The sequence below is a fragment of the Artemia franciscana genome, chromosome 9 (genome assembly GCF_032884065.1).
Source record: "Artemia franciscana chromosome 9, ASM3288406v1, whole genome shotgun sequence".
Lineage (NCBI taxonomy): Eukaryota > Metazoa > Arthropoda > Branchiopoda > Anostraca > Artemiidae > Artemia > Artemia franciscana.
In genome coordinates, this window is record NC_088871.1 from 17,028,942 (window position 1) to 17,054,290 (window position 25,349).

The 25,349-nt window shown below is 37.2% G+C and overlaps 1 long non-coding RNA gene across 1 annotated transcript; it reads left to right on the forward strand.

Annotated features, from left to right (window-relative positions):
* Window positions 1–379: 379 nt before the first annotated feature.
* On the forward strand, window positions 380–18,838 carry LOC136031077 (uncharacterized). Its single transcript, XR_010618426.1, has 3 exons — window positions 380–488; window positions 14,673–14,893; window positions 18,608–18,838. It is a non-coding gene; the product is annotated as an uncharacterized LOC136031077 (long non-coding RNA).
* Window positions 18,839–25,349: the final 6,511 nt, after the last annotated feature.

A 25,349-nucleotide genomic window follows, 5' to 3' on the forward strand; every position in this document is an offset into this window, starting at 1 on the left:
AAGCTGATAATTGTCGATACAGTAACTCATAATCTAATAAATGTTTTATTACTTTGGATCCACAAATTGTAGATCCTTATGATTCTAATTTTATCTTCCACTAGACAGGTCCCACTCTTTCCTTACTTTTCATTACCGCAAACAATTTGGAATCAATTTAAATTTCTAGACAACATGTGACTCAAATCACTTTCAAAAAGCTCAAGAACTAAGAAGACTAGTGGTAATTTCTTATATGCCTCTCAGCTTAGTTGAATCTTAATTTATAAGTATTATTCTCGGAACTTCATCAAGCCCCTAAGCGCAATGAAAGTTTTGCATACTTCAATAATACATCACATCCTTTCCATTTTAATAGTTCCAGGAACAATTCGCATAGAGGAGACTGTCAAGTCCGGACAACTTTTCCACTAATATTAATGAAGTTGATTTAGTAGTAGCGAGAAGGAGATCTATCAAGTTCAAACAGACTTTTCTGCTCAAATTAGGTGAGCTTATTTTTTTGCACTACCTGTCCTACACTTTAGCAAAGCTGCCCTCACGTTCCTCTTGGGAAAGACTGCCAGCATCATAGTTTGACATTTTTTTTTTATTCTTACAATAAGAACGGTGAAGTAATTACTTAGTTGCTCATTTCTTTATTTCTGTTCAGTAGCTCTTATAAGCCTTGTTATTCAAAAGAAAGAAAATAAGGGGTTAGAGCTTGACCCCAACCTCCGAAATGGAAAGTAAAATTGTTCGAAACATGCAGGCTTTTTGTATACATAGTGAACTTTTATATAGGGACTGTTCTATTTGGACTTTTATGTATATGGTCCTTTTTATTAGGTTGCAGCTACCGCTGCAACCGCGATGTATTGGACTTCGGTATAATAATGCGTAAACATTTGCACCGTTGAGCTATGCTCGAAAAACTTAGCAAGCAAGTGGACAGGAAATTAATTTCGGCCTGTAAAGTAAGTAAAGTAAGTATGACTGCACTAGACCCTCGATGTTCAAACCGGCGGTTCTGATCTCCGTTTCGTGGCCCTTCCCTCAGGAACTGCAATGGAGGGTTGGGGGCCAACCATTCTGTGCTTTCGCACACCCTTCCTGATTACCTTCCCCAGATTTCTCCAGGTACCCATTTAGACCTGGATTGACTCTGGCTGAGCTTACATAGTCACGCCACTGACCCCCGTCCTAAATTAAATAACTGGTTATGACAGGCATCGAGTCTGTGCCCCTTGAACAAAGAATTCTCAAACCAGCGTACTAACAACTTAGCTAGGACAGCTAATTTCGGCCTGGAGGGAACATAAATAGGAGGCCCAATTTAAAATACTTCAATGTATATAAGGAAAATATTAAACTAAAAAAGACAAATAATAAGGCTCGAGGCTTGGGAGGGGGAATGAATATCCCCTTCCCTTCATAAGAGTAGTCATTTATCACGACACACTTCGTTGACCGAGGATTCACATTCAGCTGTGGGGCATAGCAAGGGGATCCAATAGTTCTGGATTCTCAAGTAATGGTCCAGAATTTAGGTTTTTACGTTGCACTCTATAAACTGACCTGATTGTCTAAGTCAAGATTGTTTGCGCCAGAGTTATGCTTAAATCGGTTTTTTGTAAGTTATCTACATCCGGAGAACGCCAAATTTGAATTACAGTGAATCATGATGAATGAAAATAAGACATTATTTGCAGTGACATCATTGAGGGGGGAGGGCAAAGTAGAGGCAATTCCTCCCCCCTATAATTTGAGGAAAATTATAACTTATTAAGTAGCTTTAAAACTGTTACTCATTTTAAGGGTCAAATTGGCTCTTTACTTTGAGCAGATAATTTTTTTTTATTAACACACACTCGTTTGTAACAAAAGTGACCATCTACACCTCCAGCTGAACATTTACAGGTCCCCTTCGCAAAATAAAACAAGACACAGTTGGTTTACAAAAGTATCATGGGATCACACAGATGTATCCTCGTTTCAGTTCACGCTTGATTGCTGACGAAAATTAAAATCCCCTTCCATCTTCTGTCTACTTCGTTGAAAGGGAACTCATTGGACCTTGGTTGCTTTCTAGCTGAGTTGACGCATCGCCTCTTCTGTATCTGTACCTTCAACAAGGGTCAAAATAGGGACATAGAAACATGGTTGGAAAGAAGATGATGAGTTGCACCTTGGTATCTACCAAGCACCGTCATTAGTTTTGGTTTTAGATTTGGGCCGACTCTTATCGTCATCGCTCGGGTGTTATTTTTTTCAATTGTCAAGTTAACCAAAGGTGAGTTCCGAAGAGTTCTCTGCAGTTGAAAAAATAGACAAGTTCAAACGGCAACACATGATACAGAAAACAACCCCCAGCAGTTTTGGAGGAGAGTTTCAAAGCTGGCATCAAGCTCCTCCTCGCAATCTAACCCTATCGATGTCGCTTCATGGGAAAGATATTTTTCTTCAATTTCCAGGGGTGATCCTCCTCCAATTGAAGCTACATATAAAACCCTCCTCCACAATATGTCAAAACCTGATCACCGGAGGAACTTTGTCATTGTTACATCTTCTGCTGTCCAGACCCAATTTCGTCTAATGAAATCTGTTAAAGCCCAAGGATACAATGGGGTGCAAAGTGAGCACCCCCTAAGCCCTACCCCACTTCTTATACAGTATTTGTCACTATTATTTCAGGCGTGTATTTCTCAGCAATATATTACAGCTGCTCTTTCCGAAGGTCATGTTACATGTGTCTTAAAGAAGGGCAAAACTCAAAGGTTTGTGAATCGTACAGACCAATTACTATTTGCTCCACAATTGCTAAGCTTTTTTGAAAAGCTGATCTTCGAAGAGAAAAGCACAAAGTGCAACCATGGGGACAACCATTTTGGATTTCGCGAAGACTTGGGTGTGCAAAATGCACACGCAACTTTTTTGGCTATTTTAGACCGCTATAGGATGCTGGAAAAGGACCTGTATGTCTGTGCAATCGACATTTCAAAGGCATTCTATTCTATTATCCATTCATATGCAATTTTTTTCTCTATTGAGGAGTAGAATAAACCCTTTTCTCTGCCGTCTCTTATGGAAATGTCAGAACCGTTACTAAAAATATTCCTCCATTTCTAATTGAGCCCCATGTTGATGTCAGCCACCTCTGTTACGCAGGCGATATCCTTCTATTATCAGATTAAATAAAAAAAAAAAGTTTTTTTAACTGAAAGTAAGGAGCGACAATAAAACTTAAAACGAACAGAAATTACTTCGTATATGAAAGGGGCTGCTTCCTCATCAACACCCCGCTCTTTACGCTAAAGTTTGACTCTTTGTCTCCACTCTACTTTTTAAAACAGTAATAAACTTTATCGTAAAGATCGGGGTGTTGATGAGGAAGCAGCCCCTTTCATATACGAAGTAAATTCTGTTCGTTTTAAGTTTTATTGTCGCTCCTTACTTTCAGTTAAAAAAGCTTGTTTTTTTATTTAATTTCTGAACATTTTTGAATCAATGAATGCTTTGATTTTGGCTCTCCGCAGATGAATAATTAAAACGAAATTTGCATATTTACTTTTTTGGCTAAATGGCTTTCTCATAGTTTTGATCGAATGATTTTGAGAAAAAAGGAGCGAGGGAGGAGGCCTAGTTGTCCTCCAATTTTTTGGTTACTTAAAAAGGCAACTAGTACTTTTAATTTTTTACGAACGTTTTTATTAGTAAAAGATATACATAACTTATGAATTAGCTTACGTAGCGAACTTCTGTATTTTCATGTTTTTATTACGTATAAGAGGGGGTAGTACCTCGCTCTTTACACTAAAGCTAAAATTGTGTCCCAATTCCTTAAGAATGACCCCTGAATCACAAAAGCCGTAGAATAAATAGTTGAAATTGCTAAAAATACTTTGGCGTAAAGAGCGACGTATTAGGAGGAGGTGAGCCCCTCATATGCGTAATAATTTCTGTTCGTTTTAGGTTTTAATGTTGCTCCTTACTTTCAGTTGAAAATGGTTCTTCACATTTATTTTTCATTGTTTTTTTAATAATGCTAGAAAATCCTGCGCTCCCTTCATGGAAATTTTTTTCTCCCGTGACAAATTTCTCCACGGAAAGTTACTCGAACATATACCCCTCTTTTCAACCCCTCCCCCAACTAAAATATCCCCCTGAAAACGTTTGTACACTTTACTATATAACCATTACTATATGTAAGCACTGGTCAAAGTTTGTAACTTGTAGCCCCTTCCACGGGGACTGTGAGGGAGTAAGCTGTCCCCAAAGACATAGTTACAAGATTTTTCGACTACATTGAATAAAATAGCTATCTCAGAATTTGGTCCGGTGACTTTGGAAAAATAATTAGCGTGGGAGGGGGCCTATGTGCCCTCCAATTTTTTTTGTCACTTAAAAAGGTCACTAGAACTTTCCATTTCCGTTAAAATGAGCCCTCTCGCAATATTCTAGGACCACTGGGTCGATACGATCACTCCTATGAAAAAAAAAAATTAACACGCAACCGTAATCTGCCTTCTGGCAAAAAATACAAAATTCCACTTCTTTGTAGATAGGAGCTTGATACTTCTACAATTGGGTTCTCTGATACGCTGAATCTGATGGTGTAATTTTTGTTAGGATTCTATGACTTTTAGGGGGTGTTTCCCTCTATTTTCTAAAATAGGGCAAATTTTCTCAGGGTCTTAACTTTTCATGGATAATACTAAACTTGATGAAACTTATATATTTGAAATCAGCATTAAAATGCAATTCTTTTGATGTAGCTATTGGTATCAAAATTCCGTTTTTTAGAGTTTTGGTTACTATTGAGCCGGGTCGTTCCTTACTACAGTTTGATGATCTTCAGGTTCTCCAAAATACAGTTCATACAGTTTGCTCTGGTCTTAGTTAGATTGGGCTTTAAGCTGTATCCTCTAAAACTGAGCTTCTCGTCTAAGGTTCGTCTCAACAACCTTCGTTACTATCAATGTTGGTCAATGTTGGTCCAGAAACTATTTCTGCATCGTCCTCTCTGAATTATTTAGGTCACCCATTTGGACCAAATGTTAAAAGTACTAAAACACTCGTTATCTCGGCGTTGACAGAAAGGCTTAGAAAATTGATATTTCCTCAAAAATGGACCAGCTTTTGGATTTGTTCCACAAGCGTCGAGAAAATATTGTCGACTTTCCACTTAACTGTTTAGCTTAATTGTGTTGCTTAAGTAGCTGAGATGTTGTTTGTTTTTTCTGAGTTTTTCCTCGTTTATTGTTTCTATTTTTATTTTATTTTGTGTATTTTTGTACTCCTCTAATTACATTTTATGTGTGTAAACAGGGTTTAATAAATTATTATTATAAGGAAAGCGAGAAAAATAGGGGCCCATTACACTTTAGAATATGGTCAAATTAATATTGTTCCAGATATACTGCCTTTGAAACCTTATCATCAAGTAAAATTGTGAGCCTACTTAAGAGCAAAATTGAAAAATGTTCTATTCTTCCTGTTTTTTTAACATTTGCTCAGGTCAATTTTTTTCCTGATATTTAAGGTGATTTTACTTCCTAAAATCTATCAGTCCAAGGTTAGATTCTCTTGCTTTAAGACTTATCAAAAGTGGAAATGAATACACCACTACACAAAGATAGACTTAGTGCTTTTTATGGCACTTGGTATTTACCAAGTGGCATATAGCGATCGCAAATTCTGTCGGTCTGTCGGTCTGTCTGTCCCGGTTTTGCTAGTTTAGGCACTTCCAGATAAGCTAGGAAGATGAAATTTGGCAGGCGTATCAGAAATTAGACCAGATTAAATTAGAAATAGTCGTTTCCTCGATTCGACCATCTGGGGGGAGTGGGGGACGATTAATTCATAAAAATTAGAAAAACAGAAGTATTTTTAACTTACGAATGGGTAATCGGATCATAATAAAGTTTGATATTTAGAAGGACCTTGTAACTCAGATCTCTTGTTTGAAATTCCGACCGAATCCAGTGACATTGGGAGGAGTAGGGGGGGCTAAAACTTTGGAAAACGCTTAGAGCGGAGGGATCGGGATGAAACTTGGTGTGAAAAATAAGCAGAAGTCCTAGATACGTGATTGATATAACTGGAACGGAGCCGCTCTCTTTGGGGGAGTTGAAGGGGGGAGGGTTAATTCTGAAAAAATAGAAAAAATGAGGTATTTTTAACTTACGAAGGATTGATCGGATCTGAAACTGAACTGAAACTGAAACTGGATCTTGTAACTGAGATCTCTTGTTTTAAATCCCGACCAGATCCAGTGTCATTGGGGGGAGTTGGGGGGGCCGGAAATCTCGGAAAACAAATAAAGCGGAAAGATCAGGATGAAGAGATCAGGATGAAACGTTGTGGGAAGAATAAGCACAAGTCCAAGATACGTGACTGACATAACTAGACCGGATCCGCTCTCTTTGGGGGAGTTGGGGGGGGGGATTAATTCGGAAAAATTAGAAAAAATGAGGTACTTGTAACCTACGAACGGGTGATCAGATCTTAATTAAATTTGGTATTTAGAAGGATCGTGTGCTTTAAAGCTCTCATTTTAAATCCCGATCAGATCCGGTATCATTGGGGGGAGTTGGGGAATTCTCGGAAAACGTGAAAATTGAGGTATCTTTGTCTCATGAATGGGTGATCAGTTCTTAATGAACCTTGATATATAGAAGGATCTTATGTCTCAGATGCTCCGTTTTCAATTCGAATCGGATCTGGGGACATCTGTCTTCTCTAGTGGCTGATAATTCTTCCAAGGGAAATTGTCTTTATATTTGTGCTTTGAATCTTTCGAAAACGTTTGATAGTGTGATCCATAGTCTGCTCCTTTTTTCCTTGTATAATTCTGGGGTCAATCTCTCTGTTATAATGCTTCTTAGGTTTTGGTATTCAAACTCTTTTCTTCAATTAAGATCTGCACCAGACACTATTATAAGAATACGAAAAGGAGTTAGGGTGGTGTTCTGTCCCCTACGCTTTTTAAGATTTGTATTTCTAGTGTGCTGGCTAAGATTTCAGGTACATACCTTTCTGGTCTTGCGGTTTCTTATCTTGCGTATGCTGACGACTTGCTTCTGACGGCACTAGACACTTAAGGTCCAAACCGGCGGTGCTGATCTCCGTTTCATGGCCCTTCAGCCAGGAAGTGCAATGGGGGGCTAGGGGCCAACCATCCTGTGCTTTCACACATTCTTCCTGCTTACCTTCCCCAGATTTCTCCAGGTACTCATTTAGAGCTGGGTCGTCACATACTGACGACTTGCTTCTGATTAGTCGTTAAAAAAAAAGGTCTTTCCCGGATCGTTTCTATGGTTTCTGATGATTTCTCTTATATTAGCCTTTCACTTAATATAGCTAAATGTGATTTTCTTCCCTATAACTGTACTACTGCAACTCCCCTTCATTGTAATAACTTCACTATCCCTTTTGTTGATTGTATTTGTTGACTTGGTATCTCTATTACTAACAATCTTTCGAGCTTGCGTCATTTTGGCAGAGTTGGTTATTCAGATTGGTTATGCAGAACTTGTTGCAAACAGAGGGAAACGTAATAGACGTGCGCTGGCCAAACTTTATTCTATTTTTTGGGATCATTTTGTCCTTTATGCTTCAGGTCTTTTCCCACTTCTTAATAATGGTAATTTAAAAAGAATTCGGATAAATTATTTCAAATTTTGCAAGTTTCTTCTGTATCTTCCACCTTGGACAAAAAACCAGACTCTGGTTAGAAAATTTTCAGTTCCTGATATAACTTTAAAGTTGGAGATTCTTCACAGAAAACTCTCCAGTGCAGCTTCTGCGCGCCTATCCCCTCACCACCGTCTTATCCGTTTTTTTCGTTGACTATGTGTGTGTATTTGTTTTTCTCTTTGTGTTTTTTTTATATTTATTCTTACTCAATCATATTTACTTTATGTATCTTGTGGGTGAAAAATAAAATTCATTAATTAATAAATGGGGGGTTGGAGGGGGGAAACAGAAATCTTGGAAACTGGAAATATTGGAAAACCTTTAGAGTGGAGAGATCGGGATGAAACTTGATGGGAAGAATAAGCACAAGTTCTAGATTTGTGATTGACATAATTGGAACGGATCCCTCTCTTCGGAGGAGTTGGGGGGGGGGGGGTCCAATGCTTTGGCGAGTTCGGTGCTTCTGGAGGTGCTAGGACGATTAAAATTGGTAGGCGTGTCAGGGACCTAGACAAATTGAGTTGATAAAAGTCGTTTCCCCGATTCGACCATCTGGGGGGCTGGAGGGAGAGGAAACATTGAAAAAAATTAGAGGTATTTTCAACTTACGAATGGGTGATCGGATCTTAATGAAATTTGATCTTTAGAAGGATCACATGTCTTAGAGCTTTTATTTTCAATCCCGACCGTATCTGGTGATATTGGGGGAGTTGGAGGGAGAAACGGGAAAACTTGGAAAACGCTTAGAGCGGACGGATCGGGATGAAACTTGATGGGAAGAATAAGCACAAGTCCTAGATACGTGATTAACATAACCGGACTGAATCCCGCTCTCTTTGGAAGAGTTGGGGGGGGGGGTGTCAGTTCGGAAAAAATAGAAATAAGTGAGGTAATTTTAAATTAAGAACGGGTGACCGGATCTTAATTAAATTTGGTATTTAGAAGGAATTCATGTCTCAGAGCTCTTGTGTTAAATTCCAAACAGATTTGGTGACGTTTGGGGGAGTTGGATGGGGAAACCGGAAATCTTGGAAAACGCTTAGAGTGGAGAGATCGGGATGAAACTTGGTGGGTAGAATAAGCAAACGTCGTTGATACGTGATTGACGTAACCGGACTGGATCTACTCTCTTTGGGGGAGTTAGGGGGTCCAGTGCTTTGGCGATTTCGGTGCTTCTGGACGTGCTAGGACGATGAAAATTGGTAGGCATGTCAGCGGCTCAATAGTAGCCAAAACTCTAAAAAATGGAATTTTGATGCCAATAGCTACATTAAAAGAATTGCATTTTAATGCTGATTTTAAGTATATAAGTTTCATCAAGTTTAGTCTTACCCATCAAAAGTTACGAGCCTGAAAAAATTTGTGTTATTTTAGAAAATAGGGGAAAATACCCCCTAAAAGTCATAGAATCTTAACAAAAATCACACCATCCGGTTCAGCGTATCAGAGAACCCTACTGTAGAAGTTTCAAGCTCCTATCTACAAAAATGTGTAATTTTGTATTTTTTGCCAGAAGGCAGACCACGGATGCGTGTTTATTTGTTTGTTTGTTTTTTTTTCCCAGGGATGATCGTATCGACCCAGTTGTCCTAGAATATTGCAAGAGGGTTCACTCTAACGGAAATGAAAAGTTCTAGTGCCCTTTTTAAGTGACCAAAAAAATTGGAGGGCACCTAGGCCCCCTCCCACGCTAATCATTTTCCCAAAGTCAACGGATCAAAATTATGAGATAGCCATTTTATTCAACGTAGTCGAAAAACCTTATAATTATGTCATTGGGGACGACTTACTCCCTCACAGTCCCCGTGGGAGGGGCAACAAAATACGAACTTTGACCAGTGCTTACATATAGTAATGGTTATTGGGAAGTGTACAGGCGTTTTCAGGAGGATTTTTTTGGTTGGGGGGAGGGTTTGAGAAGAGGGGGATATGCTGGGAAAACTTTCCATTGAGAATTTGTCATGGGGGAAGAAAATTTCCATGAAGGGAGCGCAGGATTTACTAGCATTATTTAAAAAAATAATGAAAAAATAAATATGAAAACGTTTTTTCAGCTGGAAGTAAGGAACAGCATTAAAACTTAAAACAAACAGCAATTATTACCCATATGAGGGGCTCATTTCCTCCTAATACCTCGCTCTTTACGTTAAAGTATTTTTAGTAATTTCAACTATTTATTCTACGGCTTTTGTGATTCAGGGGTCATTCTTAATGAATTGGGACAAAATTTAAGCTTAGTGTAAAGAGCGAGGTGCTGACGAGGAGGCAAACCCCCTCATATATGTAATAAAAACATGAGAATACAAAAGTTCTTTACGTAATCTAATTTATAAGTTACGTAAATCTTTTACTAATAAAAAGATTCGTATAAAATTAAAAGTTCTAGTTGCCTTTTTAACTAGCCAAAAAATCGGAGGGCAGCTAGGCTTCCTCCCCCGCTCTTTTTTTCTCAAAATCATTCGATCAAAATTATGAGAAAGCCATTTAGCCAAAAAATAATATGTAAATTTCATTTTAATTATTCCTCTGCGAAGAGCCAAAATCAAAACATGCATTGATTCAAAAACGTTCAGAAATTAAATAAAAAAAACAAGTTTTTTTAATTGAAAGTAAGGAGCGACATTAAAACTTAAAACGAACAGAAATTACTTCGTATATGAAAGGGGCTGCTTCCTCATCAACGCCCCGCTCTTTACGCTAAAGTTTTTTACTGTTTTAAAAAGTAGAGTTGAGAGAAGAGTCGAAATTTAGCGTAATGAGCGGGGCGTTGAGGAGGGAGCAGCCCCTTTCATAATACGAAGTAATTTCTGTTCGTTTTAAGTTTTAATGTCACTCCTTACTTTCAGTTAAAAAAAATTGTTTTTTTATTTAATTTCTTCAGAAGACCGGAGCACTTTTGCGCGAATTTTTCCCGCCTTTTTGCAAAAAAAAAAGGTAAATCTGTATGATTTAAAATTTTCCAACGCCTGTGACAAAAGATAAATAACTAAGCGCCAAAAAAGGACCCTTGGAAATTGATTTCAAATTGAATTCTTCCTCAAATCTTAGCATGTTGGAACTAGGAAATAGAAATAAAACTCCAAATACTATTAAATTTAGAACCCGACAAATCATTTAAAAGACATTCGGGGACTTGTGGGGACATCTATTCAAGTTTCATCGTTTGTGTACCGAAATTGAAGTTTAAACTGAGTTTCAATTCTCCTCCCTCCCAATCTATTCAAAGGCTCCCTCCTTACACCCTGTCAGGAAGTCTCCATTTCTCTCAAATCTTTCTTTGTGACATCTTCCCACCCCAATCGTGGACAACCTGCTTTCCGTTTAGTCTTACACAGTTGGCCAAAACGGACAATCTTTGGCAATCTGTCATACTTTATCTGCATATATCTACTAAAATCTGCAGATAGAAATAAATGACTAATATCTGAATTTCACTACCACCTGCCTCCTCCCCCCTAAAAAATCTCAAGTTCATTGAGAGGGTAAAAACAATACAGATAATAAAGACTATTCTCCAGATGAAAATTCAAAAAATATTTTTCCGACATTTCTAAGACCAGCCAATTATGGTGGGTCTTAAAATGGAGTTTAAGAAGTTATCCCGCGTCCTCCCTCTGAAAAAGTATTCTTTCGGTTACATCCCAAAGATAAATCTTGGATATGGTCCATAACCACTCCACTGATTTTGAATCTTTAAAAAAAAAATGCAAAAATCAGAAAAAAAATTTCTTGAAAATTTCTCACAATTAACTAAATTAGACAAATTTTTAACTCAAGTCTTTCATTTTAACCCGCAGTTTTTTCTTTTTATTTAGTTTGAATTTCGGTAATATAAAAAAATACTATTCTATTTGAAAACAGTAATTTACAGTTTATGATTACATTTGTAATTAGCATAATATTTTTGTAAATAATTGGAAAATTTAGGAGCATTGCTTTTCTAATAGAAAAACTCCTCAAAATTCCTAAGATACATGAATTTTTTACTCTAGTCTTCCATTAAGGCCAGGATCTGTTGCAAGTTTAAGTTTCTCTTTTTTTACAACTCTGGTCGTTATCTTGAGGCTAATCATTTTCAACTCACTCACGGATTTATATGTAAGTTATGATGGGTTTTCAAATATTTAATTAAGTAACAATGATTAGGTGATTTGTGTTTAATATGTTGCGGGGAATTATTTTTTGTTTATTTTTTTTGTATATTTATTCTGATGCTGTTGGCTTTTATTTACTTTGGCTTGATTTATTTTTATTTTGTCAGTGCTAGTTTTTATTTTCGTAGTGAATGTAGCATTGTAACATTATCAGTGCTAAAGTATGCTACCAGGCATGTGCACTGGTTTGTCATATTTATTTATTTAATTGTTGCAAATAAAAAATTATCTATATCTATCTATCTATCACTATTAGGCCCTAAATTGTCAAAGGCAGCACAATAGCGCTATCTAAGTAAAACATGGAGTGGGTTCATGTATTTTTCTTTTCATGAGGTTACTTCGTTATTGTAGAAACTTCGGAGAGAGGCCATTCGATTAGAAACTGAAAGCTCTAGAATCCTTTTTAGAAGTAAAAAATGATTGAAGGAAAATAAACCCACTCACTTTTTAGATGCCTCTCACCTTCAACACTGATCAAAATTTTGAGATAGCTATTTTGTTCAAAATAGTCGAAAGGTCCAATAACTCTACTTTTGAGATAATAAGATATTCCAAAGATATTACAAAGACGCCCTTTTGATAACTTGTATGAATTTAGTTTCTTTTGATTTAGTTCAAGAGCCCACTCAGGTTCAAACATTCCCACTGTTAAATCCTATGTGAAAACAACTAGTAAATTGCATAATTTACCTTCTTGTGCTCTAAGGGCTCAGCGAGCTCAGGGCAAGAGGGCCTCAGAGATTTCAAAGCTAATACTATTTCAACCACTACTACTCTACTACTGCTACTGTACTGCTGCTGCAACTACGATTGTGACTACTTGTGAGTGCTTAATTGTGACCGCGACGGCATGTTACTACGGCTACATGCGACTGTAACTTGATGCGTGTTTGACTATATGCCACAGCGATTACTTGCAACTATTATTACTACTTGCGACTGTTGCTACTGCTTACGAGCACTACTACTACTGCTTGCGACAACCAATACTGCTGCTGCTGACTACTCCTACTATTTGCAACTACTACTAATACTTTTAACTACTATTACTACTTGCGACTACTGCTACTATTCCGAACTGTTGCTAATACAGAGACGGTTTTAGGGAGGACAGGAGTGGCACTTGCCTCGGGTGCAGCAATTTTATGGGTGCAAAATTTCAAACAAATAACCTAGCAGTTCTAATCATTTGGCGATTTTGAAATTATATTTTTATCAAAATAAAGCGAAGGGTGCAGTTGTATTAAGTATAAGCAAATTGAGTCCAAAATTTTCGTTTTTCTCATATCTTCATCTCCATTCCGTGAAAATAAAAGTAAGTAGACGAATTTAAGCAATATTAAATTGAATTTGAAGCCAAAAGTGATTAAAAAGTAAGTAAGTAAGTAAGTAAGTAAGACGGCACTAGACCCTAAAGGTCCAAACCGGTGGTGCTGATCTCCGTTTCATGGCCCTTCAGCCAGGAAGTGCAATGGGGGGTTGGGGGCCAACCATCCTGTGCTTTCACACACCCTTCCTGCTTACCTTCCTCAGATTTCTCCAGGTACTCATTTAGAGCTGGGTCAACTCTGGCAATCCATTGGCAAGAAGTAATCCATTGGGACGAAAAAATCAATAATTTTGCAGAGGCTAAAATAAGAAAAGTCAGATTGAAATAAGTGACTAATTTAATCCAAGCCCAAACAGTACGTAAAATCTAAGTCGCCCGTTTGCCTCCAAGTCGAGTTGGACATTGTCGGTTATGTTTCAACCCCAAATCTTGGTCATCCGTCTATGGATCCTACTGAGCTCCCCAAGTAGGCAAAGCACATACAGTATAAAAATTCTAGTCCGTCCGTTGATCAGCGAGTCCAGGCGACTTGTTGGCCATAATTTTTCAACCTAAAATCTCGGTCAACTCACTAGGACTCCAGTGAGCCCTATAGGCAAAACTCAAAGTGTTTGAAAAATTTCACTCGCACACTTATCTACAAGTCCAGTCGACATTGTCGTTCGAGTCAACTAAAAAATCTAAGTCGCCCTGCTGGGATTCTGATGGGCTTTTCCCCAATAGGTAAAACTCAGAGTGTATGACAAAATCTCAGTCGCTCGCTTAACTACAAGTCCAGTGGACATGCATAACTTTTTCAGAATTGTATAAAAATGATTCATTTCACTTGTTGATAGAGGGTTAAACATCGATCTTAGGGCAGAACTAAGGCTGAAGATTAGTGGTTGGTTGGAATATACAAACACTTTTGTATTTTATAAATTAATTGTTTTCAGCCCCCGCTAGAGCTGAACCTGGTGTGGGAACGAAGCAATTCATGAACCTTGAGAGGCATAAAATTAAGAATATCTGTGTATATTGGGCGTTATTATCGCCCAGATTAAGTTTTTCTGGTTTTTTAGTCACAGGGTTTGTGATTTTTTGGTTTTGCCCTCTTACTGATCACCTTTGTTAAAGCAATAAAATCAAAAAACATAAGTACTTCAGTATTGAATACCATTGTGTCCTTGCTGGGTATTCCATGTAAGTAAATATGCGAGAATAACATTATCGCGATTGAGGTAGCAAGCAAAGTTAGTAGTTGGCTTGGTGTTGATTAAACAGAGATGTTTCTATCCCTGTTTATATGGATGGTTTTACTGGGCTTTGTCTTAACGAACACAGGAAAAGCTATAGGAGAAAGCCAAAACGGGTGAGAATATAAAACACTCCTAACTTAGATTATGCAGATGATTTGAGCGTCCCAGGTAAGTAGTATTAGTACTAGTAGTATATATGAACGTGCTTGTAATCTCAAACTGCTCATCGGCTTCTCTGCTCCAAAGAATGATTGATAATCTGTATTTTAGGATATGCAGGGATTCTTTGCTTTTGCTTTATTATGCATGATGCTAGTTGGAACTTGCATGTCTCAAATACAAGCAAGAAGTCCATCCCAGAGCTTTGAAGCTAGTAATGCTCTACGTACTGCAATTAATAGAATTGAAAAAACAGCAACACCCAGGAAGTTGAAGAGTCCCCGAAAAGTCATGTCTGACCCTGCATCGTTTGTTTTTGATTTCTTCAAAAGGTGTCCTGCTTATTTAACTTTTTTGGGTATTTGTTACTGTGCAGCTCTAGTAATTTCAAAAACCTTTTTTGAGTATATCTTTGTGCGGGAAGGGGGGATGGTACAGCAGATTTGCGCACTTTAATTTATTTTGGTGGTGCTCATTTTATGGGTGTGGTAGACCCCTTACAGCTATAATTTTTTATGGCGCTTGGTATTAACCAGGTGACATATAGCGATCGCAAATTCTGTCGGTCGGTCTGTCTGTCTGTCCCGGTTTTGCTACTTTAGGCACTTCCAGGTAAGCTAAGACGATGAAATTTGGCAGGCGTATCAGGAACCGGACCAGATTAAATTAGAAATAGTCGTTTTCACGATTTGACCATCTGGGAGGGGGGGGGGGGTGGTTAATTCGGAAAAACAGAAAAATGAAGTATTTTTAACTTACCAACGGGTGATGGGATCTTAATGAAATTCGATGTTTGGAAGGATATCGTGTCTCAGAGCTCTTGTTTCAAATCCCGACTAGATCCGGTGACATTGGGGGGAGTTAGGGGGAGCCTAAAAATCTCGGAAAACGCTTAGAATGGAGGGATCGGGATGAAACCTGGTGGGAAAAATAAGCAGAAGTCCTAGATGGGTGATTGACATAACCGGAATGGATCCGCTCTCTTTGGGGAAGTTGGGGAAGGGCTAATTCTGAAAAATTAGAAAAATAAGGTATTTTTAACTTACGAAGGAGTGATCGGATCTTAATGAAATTTGATTTTTGGAAGGGTATCGTGTCTCAGAGCTCTTATTTTAAATTCCGATTGGATCCGGTGACATTGAGGGGAGTTGGGAGGACATAAAATCTTGGAAAACGCTTAGAGTAGAGGGATTGGGATGAAACTTGGTGGTAAAAATAATTTTAAGTCCTAGATACGTGATTGAATTAACCAGAACGGATCCGCTCTCTTTGAGGAAGTTGGGGGAGGAAGGTTAATTCTGAAAAATTAAAAAAATCAGGTATTTTTAACTTAGGAAGGAGAGATCGAATCTTAATGAAATTTAATTTTTAGAAGGATATTGTGTCTCAGAACTCTTATTTTAAATCCCGACCGGATCCGGTGAAGGGGAAGTTGGGGGTTCGGAACCTAAAATCTTGGAAAACGCTTAGAGTGGAGGATCAGGATGAAACTTGGTGGGGAAAATAAGCACAATTCCTAGATACGGGATTCACATAACCGGAACGGATCTGCTCTCTTTGGGGGAGTTGTGGGGGGGGGGGGGGGGGTAATTCTAAAAAAATAGAAAAAATGAGGTATTTTTTACTTACGAATAAGAGATCGTATCTTAATAAAATTTCACATTTAGAAGGACCAAGAAACTCAGATCTCTTATTTTAAACCCCGACTGAATCCGGTGTCATTAGGGGGAGGGGGGAATATTTGAAAACGCTTAAAGCGGAGAGATCAGGATAAAACTTTGTGGAAAGAATAAGTACAAGTCCAAGATAGGTGACTGACATAACCGGACCGGATCCGCTCTGTTTGGTGGAGTTAGGGGGGAGTAATTCGGAAAAATTAGAAAAAATGAGGTATTTGTAACTTACGAACGGTTGATCAGATCTTAATGAAATTTGATATCTAGAAGGATCTTGTGCTTTAGAACTTTCATTTTAAATCTCTCATTGCGCCAGATCCGGTGATATTGAAGGGAGTTGGAGGGGGAAACCAGAATTCTTGGAAAACGTCGAAATCGAGGTATCTTAGGAATGAGTGATCGGATCTTAATGAAACTTGATATATGGAAGGATCTTATGTCTCAGGTGCTTCATTTTCAATTCAAATATGATCCGCAGACATAGAGGGTTGGAGGGGGAAAACATAAATCTTGGAAACCGGAAATCTTGGAAAACCCTTAGAGTGGAGAGATCGGTATGAAACTTGATGGGAAGAATAAGCACAAGCTATAGATACGAGATTGACATAATTGGTACCGATCCGTTCTCTTTGAGTGAGCTGGGGTTTGTTAATTTGGAAAAATCAGAAAAACTGAGGTATTTTTAACTTAAGAATGGGTGACAGGATCTTAATGAAATTTGATATTTAAAAGGAATTCATGTCTCAGAGCTCTTATTTCAAATTCCGAGCAGATCTTTTGACACTGGGGGGAGTTGGAGGGGGAGACCGGAAATCTTGGAAAACGCTTATAAATATCGTAGATACGTGATTGACGTAATCCGACTGGATCTGCTCTCTTTGGTGGAGTTAGGTCGCGGGGTTCAGTGCTTTGGCCAGTTTGGTGCTTTTGGACGTGCTAGGACGATGAAAATTGGTAGGCTTGTCAGGGAGCTGCTCAAATTGACTTTATAAAGTTGTTTTCCCCGAATTGACCATCTGGGGGGCTGAAGGGACAGGAAAAATTAGAAAATTGGGGTATTTTTAACTTACGAGTGGGTGATCGGATCTTAATGAATTTATATATTTAAAAGGACCTCGTGACCCAGAGCTCTTATTTTAAATCCCGACCGCCCTTAAGCCTCTGATTTTCCTTTTAAAGCAATCTATTGATTCTTAGAATTTTGTTAGAGCTCATACCATATAAGCTCTTGGCTCTTCCGACCTCGTCACAAGTGCCATATGAGCTCCTAGCTCTTGTTTAGTTTTAAGTTTTAACATATGTCATTTTCATTTGAAAGAATAATTAATTTTTTCGAGTTTTATCATAGAATACAATAATGCTAAGTAAACACAAATAAACATAATTAATGCAATCAAAAGAGCTAAAAAGATGAAATGAATCTCTTAATATTGTTTTAATATGTATTATATATGAAAATAAATTATGCTTACATATGGAAAAGCTTGGTGCACTATTTTCCTGGGGAGGAAAGGGGTGTATAAAACTTCAATAATTACATATATAGTTGGATATACTTGAGATTGCTATGAGAAGCTCTTCACATCAGCATAGTGGAGGGAATTACCCCTTATTTTTCCGTTATTTGAAAGAGTATATCTTTTTTATGTCAGTGCTTTAAGAGGGAATTTTCAGCTACAAGATGAAAGTAATAGAATGTTTTCCTTTTCCATCCGACTACATCTATAATCGAAAGAGTCCATTTAGTCGTAACCAACAAAATCTCAGCCCAAGATGGTGTGGAAGGCAATTGTTAGATAATTATCAATAGGCTTAAGATCTTCGGTGGTGAAAGGAGTCCGCAAGTATTAAGGTCGTTTTTAGAAATGAAACACACAAGTATCGCTAATTTAGACCAGGGTGCTTGCGCACTGTTAATATGCATGAGCATGGGTATGGCGTGTATTAGAAGCTGTATCAGAAGTACCAAATTCGAAATACGAATTGTGAAATAGCCCATTATTGGATGAAAGTGATCGTATGACATCAGTTTCAACTAATTTGAGGCCTTTTCCACTGATGTAAAGTTATTAAAAGAGAAAGTTGTATTTTATGTCTTTAATCAAAGTGTCACTGACAACCAATGAGAATTGTTCTTTTTCGAGTAAAACTAGAAATTTACTAATGTTCTAGTTCTGATTTAGCACTTCTGTTACAGTTTATATTTTATAATTCTCACTGTTAATGCACATGCACATTGACTGCATAACGGTCCAAAATAGTGACACTTGGGTGTTGGGAAAATGAGGCTTATGTATAAAATTTGCCACACTGACTTAGTTTAAGCCATAGATCAATTTCCTGATAGTTCAATGTATTGTTTCTTTTCAGGCCACGAGACATAGAAGAATTATTTGAAAATGAAGCCTGACAAATGAACTAGTGATCAGTTCTTAGATTATAATTTTTTTAATAAATTTGTATGTAAGTATTGGATTAACGACGCTTTTTGACAGCCCTGTCAACCCTGTAGTATGCTGTTGCAGCTGAGTTTGAACTCTGTGCCCTGTGTTACCTAGCTGAGGTCAAACCCTCTGTGCTACCAATGAACAAATAAACTTGAATATGTGATTGCTCTTGCTCCTAGTTCATACTAAGCTGGGTTATCTTTGGTTTTAATAAATTCACATGAGTTCTTCTTGCAGTTTCCTTAATTTTAAGTTAACAAATATTTGGGCTGAAATTTTGGGACTTGACTTAACTCAAACACATGGCCTACTCTCATGGTCTACCCAAAATTTTGATAACTAAGTTTCCAGAGGCATACTCAAATAATATAGATAAAACAGCAATTGGGGATTTAGCCTGGCTTAGGTGACTTTCGCACCATAGCAATCCTAAGCCGCAATTTTTATGAAAGTGCATAATGAGAATTTTCAAACTTTTTATGCCGCATCTTAATTGGTGTAATAGCATCATATTAAAAATTTGCGCTAATTCATAAAAAGCTGTGACGAGACGGGACCCTTGATATTTAGGACCCTTCTCCAAATTTATATACCACACAGGAAAAAGCTTTAGATCCTTTCCTAGCAGGGAATTAGTAAAGAGCAATTCTTTATTTAAAGCTATCACTTTTTATAGGTATTTTAGCATGATATCATAGCTCCATATAAGTAGTAATTTGGAAAAAAAGCACCAAAATAGGTTGTTTTTTTTTTTGTTTGTGTGTGTGTGAAAAATAATGAACTATTTAAATCCAATCACTTTTGAATCTTAAACAAAGCAATAAAAGTTTCAATTTCGGATGGAGTTATCCCCAGCCAAAGCCTTATTGACCACCTCTTCTCTACAAAGTAACCAGGAGGAAAAGTAATTCATGGAAGCCACCTGACTTTGGTTAGTGCCCAATACTGGGGGTGCTTCATAATATCATAGGTTTGAGACTGCATATTAAGGTAGCGGGGAATGGCAATTTATTATGATAAATCTTTAAATTTATTAAATAAGCCTTTCAAATACCAAGGGCAGTGAAAATTAAATCGATTTTTGGATCGGTAAAAAGCTACAAGCTAAAATCATATAGAACGAAACATCTTAAGAAAGTGTAGCTTTTCATTGAAAGTGTGGCGGTCTTTAGGACTTTTAATATCTGAATTTTTACGTGCGAAAAGCGTTGTTTACTTAACTAGTGACTTTTGGTTATTTGTATTCACGTCTAAACACGGCAATGATAATTGAAAATTCGGCACTGTCAGCAGATTTAAATATCTGCACGGGTTGTGGTCTACGTAAGGTGTGTATATGCTCTCTTTGATTTTTTTTTCTTTCATTCTTACGCAAAAGCCAACTGAATTATATCTTAGAAAAAAGGCTCACATTTCAAGAGACAAAAGAAGATATAAATATTTATGGTCTAGTCTGAAATGCAAGACTAAAATCAAATAAACACTAAAGCAGTTGACTCAATACGTCTCTTATTATCATAGGGTCCAAAATGAATTTGAAAGGAAATTATATCCCAGGAGAGACTGCTTTCACATTTTTTTTTTATCATCAACACACTTTTTTTAGTCATAAAAGTCCCCTTTTGTCTGGACTGAAAGGGTTAAAACATTATCTACGAAACTTGTTACGAAACTACGAAGTCTTGTTTTCTTGAATGATCAGCCAGGACGATTTCTTGAATAACATTAATGAAAAAAATAATAGCTGATTAATTGTTTATTCATTATAGAATAAGAAAACCATTTTTAAACTAGCTTGACATTTTATGTGTAAAAATTTTGCATTTTTACAAGTGTAAGAACTTCCTAGTTTCTCTAAAGAGCTAAAAGTATGCAGCAAACATATAGAGTATATATTTTTTTTTTTTTTAACATACTTGGAATTAATAATCGTGATATAGACATTTAACGGTGTAGATGAAACATTTGTAATTTATGTACTGAACTGTGACCTTGCCTACAAAATATTAACGCTCGAACTGAAAATTGTTGTATTTGACCAAAATTGAATTTCTTCAAATCTTCATCGCAATTGGTGACAAAAAATAGTAAGTAATCTCTAATGTGTAACGCTAAAAATAAAGCCACAAGGGGAAACTTTATATTATTTTCAAGAGAATTTATGTTACATTTTATGAGAAACAGGCATAATTATCTAAAATGCTCCTCGAATATTTCGGTCTCTTTTTGCATTCTTATGTAGAATTTATTTTTACCATTGAAAACAACTTTAGCATTTCGAGCTCCAGAGGGATTGGAAACTTAAAATTTTATAAGTGCTGTAGAGGGTCTCTTGGATCTGACAGTAATAATAGGCGTGTATAAAGTAGAGACATAACTCCAGTTCAAAATATCATTAGGAATCAAAACCTTTTATGTAGTTTTTACGACTGAAAAGGATGGAACAGATTTTTGTCGTCGGACTCGAAAAACTTTTAGGTCATTATCATGTGAACTTCTCGTCCACAAAATTTTAAACTCGGTTGCTTGAAGCTCTGCAATCGGTATACAGACTGCTTATCTTTGAACTCCTTTACTCATTTAATCTTCCGCCCTTGACAGATTCAAGAGCCAATAGGTTTGTTTTATTAATAAGCCTTCTGACGTACATTCTAAACTGTACATTTCTAAGATCAAATTCTACATTTGGCAATACCAAGGGCTTGGTTCACATTTCCTACTGCTACAACGGCGTGATGGTCTAACTTAAGGTCTTTATCTACAATGACAACCGGATCTCCATCAAAAGTACTCAAGGAAAAAGGGTGTCTAACGCCGATATATTTATATTTCGACCATTGTAGTTGTGGGTTGTTTCTTCCAAAGTGAAAAATTTCAGACAAGATCAATAGTAGTGAGGCTAAGCCTCACTGTTGACTCCATGGGTCAACAGGACACATTATTTTTCAGTCGTTGATTGACGAGTGTATTCCTGATAACAATTCCTTGAGTAAACCAATTTGGAACCTCTATTATTTCCGAGACGTAGGCTACACCACCATCACAAAAACTTTGACCTGCTAATTTCTTCCTTTCAAGAAGAGCATAGCCTAGTCCACCACATACTCTTTACATGGGTGTAGCTACAGTATTTTTATTGGGGAGGGAGGCAAGAAGAGGGGTGCTATTGAAGTAGGTGCCATCCAAGCGGAAGTGAAGAAAAGTAACTATTTAACAAAGAAGCTACTTAGTGAAAATAAAAACATAAGGCAACACATTATAAACAATAAATATACATTAAACAATCCATAAATATAAGTGCTGGTGCTAGGCTTTTACTAAAATTGTCATCAATGAGCTGCTGCAGACGACAGTAGTGTAGCATAAACACGTATTCGGGTGGGCGAAGGTGAATGTCGTGTGCGGTCGGCTTTTTTTTCAGCCAGATTCATCCCTAACGCTGCATTACATATCCCCCTTCCACTTCCTCTGACCCCCAGGCCCAGCATAGGATGCAAAATCTCACAATTTAACAAAGCTCTTATTCTAATAGCCCAGGGTATCACGCTATTCATTTGCTCGTAATTTTGAAGGGATTTTGACTCTGTGTAAGATTTAATTTGTTGTACTAAACTAAAAATATACGTAATTTATTGGAATATTATATATTATTTTTTATTAAATTGATTTGTTTGTGGTTTCGTCGATTTATATTAATAAATAGCATTGATATCAGCGGGCCAAAGCCGAAACAAAAATCCTAGGCAGCACAATAGCACTTTCTAAGCAAAGATACTGGATAAGTCAAGGTATTACCACAGAATGTGAAACATTATAGTGACATATTCTCCACATTTAAATAGCGGCCATATATTAAATTTGAAAATATTAAAAAAATAAAGTTAGAATTGTTAACTTATCTGTTGGGCATTGTTTGACAAAGAATACCCAGAAAATCTAAACAATTTTTGGCACCATTGCGGCAGAAACCTTACATTAGTTAAAAATTGGCAGGGATGCCAATTGGAAGGGACAATTGACTCCTAGAGTTTGAAAATTAACTTCCCTTTTGTATCTTTGCTTAAAAAATAAAGTCTATAAAAATTAATTCTATATATATCCGGAAAGGGTTACACTGAACATCGTTTTTATGTCTATAATTCCCTTCACAATCAAAGCTCGGTCTCCTAGCGCTGCATGATAAAACTGATAACAATAGAAAATGAGAATGGGCTGGTACTGCATATACGTGCAAACAAAATTTCTAAATTGTGAGAAAAATATACATATTTTGTTTAAATTCACTTTATTCTAAATTCACAAGACATTTCCTACAGCTTACTGTTGGAGAGATAAACGTCCCACAAGTAGCGCTGACATTGTGTGAGATGCGACTAATTTTAGTCATAGTTGTTAACAAATTTATGTCAGTTCTGTTTTAGAGCTGGTTAAAGAAATGTTTAGAAAAGTAAAAATAGCGAGAAGTCAGCATGGTTTTGTACATAGAGGCATTTCAATATCTATGCGTTATTATATGAATCCAAAACGCAAGGAATAAGACGTTATAAGCGCTTAATAGGTATTTAAATGAAAAGGGCAACTAACACCCCTCCCACGCCCACAATTTCACCTATCATATTCAATCACAAATTTTAGATATCCATTTTTTAAACATAGTTGAAAGTTGCGGAAATCATATCTTTGAGGATGACAACCCGCCTCACAGCCCTCGGGGCAAGGGTTGTAAGTTATGCCCTGTGGGTATTTAAAGGTTTGTATAGAAAGGGTGATCGTATGAACTTTGGATGGGGTTCATTAGATCGGTAATCAGAATTTCTAGTGGCCTCTTTAAGATTCAGAGTGATCGGAAGGTGGAGACCCCCCACACCTCGTAATTTATCGAAATGAATCTTTTAGAAATTTTGAAATGGTCATTTGCTGTCGTAGAAACTTCAAAAAAGGCTCATTTGATTGGAAATTAGAAAGGCTAGTGTAAATTGTAATAGTGGAAAGTGATTGGAGGAAAATCAACCCCCTTCCATGCCCACCATTTCCCCAAACACATCCAATCAAAACTTTGAGATAGCCATTTTGTTCAAAGTAGTATAAAGGTCCGGAAATTATGTACTTGAGGATGACAATCTTCCTATAGCCCTTAGGGCAAGGCTTGTAAGTTATACCCTGGGGGGCAAATAAGGTTTATATAAAAAGGGGAATCGTAACCTCGGAGGGGACTTAATGGATTGCTAATCAGAAGATTTGAGGGCCTTTTTGAGATTTGGAGTGATGGGAGGGTGGAATCCCCCCTCCCGCAAACCTCGTATTTTCCCAAAATACATCTGATAGACATTTGTAGATGGCCAATTGTTGTCGTAGAAACTTCAAAAAAGGCTCATTTGATTGGAAATAGAAAGGGTTAGTGTCCCTTTTAATAGTCGAAAGTGACTGGAGCGCAACTAACGCACCTCCCACGCCCGTCATTTTTCCAAACACACTGTCACTGGAAAAGGTATTCATGTTTGAACTTCATTTTCCAAAAAGACTAAAGGAAAACAGATGATCCTTTCAGAGAATGTTGAGGAGAATGCTGAACTAAATCAAAACATGTTGTGTGTTTACGGATTGTCAAAAGGCCGTAACTTATGAATGACCTGGTATATCACTTTGGAACTTTCAGGAAATGATAAGAGACATGATGAAAAAGAGATTATTTGTATGCTAACACTGCTACTACAATTACCACTAGTCCCCGGCCTCGCATCTATGAGGGAAGGCTGACGCGATTATTTTTAACCGGAAACATTTATTTTTGATCATTTTTTCTCAAACTCCATCTTTAATTTACAACAGATTTGGGCCTATTCATTAGGTAGAAAGTTCGTGACTCACTCCCTGGATGCTGGTTTTATTCGTTGTTCCTCAAGAGAAGTAGAAACCTGGTAGAGAAGAAATGGTTGTGGTATTTCAGAACCATTGCAGAATAGTTGAAATATCTAATAGCTATGTATTCCGAACAGAATTAATTGTCAAAATTAGTAGTATTTTATACGTCAAAAATTACTGTATACCAAACTTCGAATACCGTATTACAAAATTCATCATTTATCTTTAGATATTAGTGCAAGTCGAAAAAAGATCTCTTTCAGGCAAACTTCAGAAGTATATTTGAACTGCGGGATGTGACTATAGATATTGTGAATGAAAATCAACTTATCCACTCTGGTTGGACTGAGGCTGTTCCTCTTCTCTGTCACTATCCTAGTCACTATCAGGACTACCCCCAAAAAATAGTCTTTCTGCGGTCACACTAGTCACAGGAATAGACAATAACTTTCTGGCAAGTGTGGCAATGTGCGGAATTTTATTGCAATGGTGTCACCAGAACTGAAGAACGTTGCCGTTACCATAGTTTTTGGTTTCTTCCCATGTCTTTAAAGGGCTAAAGTATAGTGCAAATTGATTCCTGATTGTTTCCAGCTCTTCTGAGTAAAAATTAACATGTGTAGGACTGATAACCTCTATATCATCTCAAGACCAGAGCACAATTTGCGCTTTACCGAAAACGAAATACGTTTGACATGTTTTCACCTTTTTCACTTTCGTAAATGAAAAATTATCAAAACTTTAAAGAAGAAATGTCAGTGTATGTCAATGTAACTGACAATCTACGGTCATTTCTTTGTTCG